Source organism: Sinocyclocheilus rhinocerous, unplaced genomic scaffold (genome assembly GCF_001515625.1).
Source record: "Sinocyclocheilus rhinocerous isolate Xijiao unplaced genomic scaffold, SAMN03320098_v1.1 scaffold1538, whole genome shotgun sequence".
Classification (NCBI taxonomy): domain Eukaryota; kingdom Metazoa; phylum Chordata; class Actinopteri; order Cypriniformes; family Cyprinidae; genus Sinocyclocheilus; species Sinocyclocheilus rhinocerous.
In genome coordinates this window covers 184,909-185,609 of record NW_015661872.1, presented here as the reverse complement: position 1 = coordinate 185,609, position 701 = coordinate 184,909, and positions in this window count along the sequence as shown.

Sequence of the window (701 nt, the reverse complement as noted above, 5' to 3'; positions counted from 1 at the left end):
TGTGAGACACTTTTTTTTTAAGCTTTTTATTTTTTTTATTTAACTTCTTTTGGACTGATGCATGCAACACCCGCTGAGTGGCATTAAACAGCCAAAGACTATGACTGGATTCGTCTGAAAGAAGAAAGTCATATACACCTAGGATGACTTGAGGGTGATACATTTTTGGGCTAATTTTCATTTTTGGGTGAACTAACCCTTTAATATTTTCTGGAAACAGTGATACATTTTTTCAGTATTCTTTGATAAATAGAACGTTTAAAAGAAAAGCATTTATTTGATATACAAATCTTTTGTAACATTATGAATGTCTTTACTATCACTTTTGATCAATTTAATGTGTCCATTCTGAATAAAAGTATTAATTTCTTTCTTTTTTCTTCCATCTTATCTAACTTTTGAATGGCAGTTTATTACAGTTTCCACAGAAACAGTAATCAGCATAAACGTTGATAATAATAAGAAATGTTTCTTGAGCAGTAAATCAGCATATTAGAATGATTTCTGAGGATCATGTAAATTTGAGGACTGGAGTAATGATGCTGAAAATTCAGCATTGCATCACATGAATCAATTACGTTTTTAAAATATGTGAAATTTAAAAGATTTATTTTAAATTCTAAAAATATTTCACAATATTATTTGTAAGTTTCTTTGGATAAAAAGCGTCTTCTAAATTAATAAATAATAAAATAAAACAG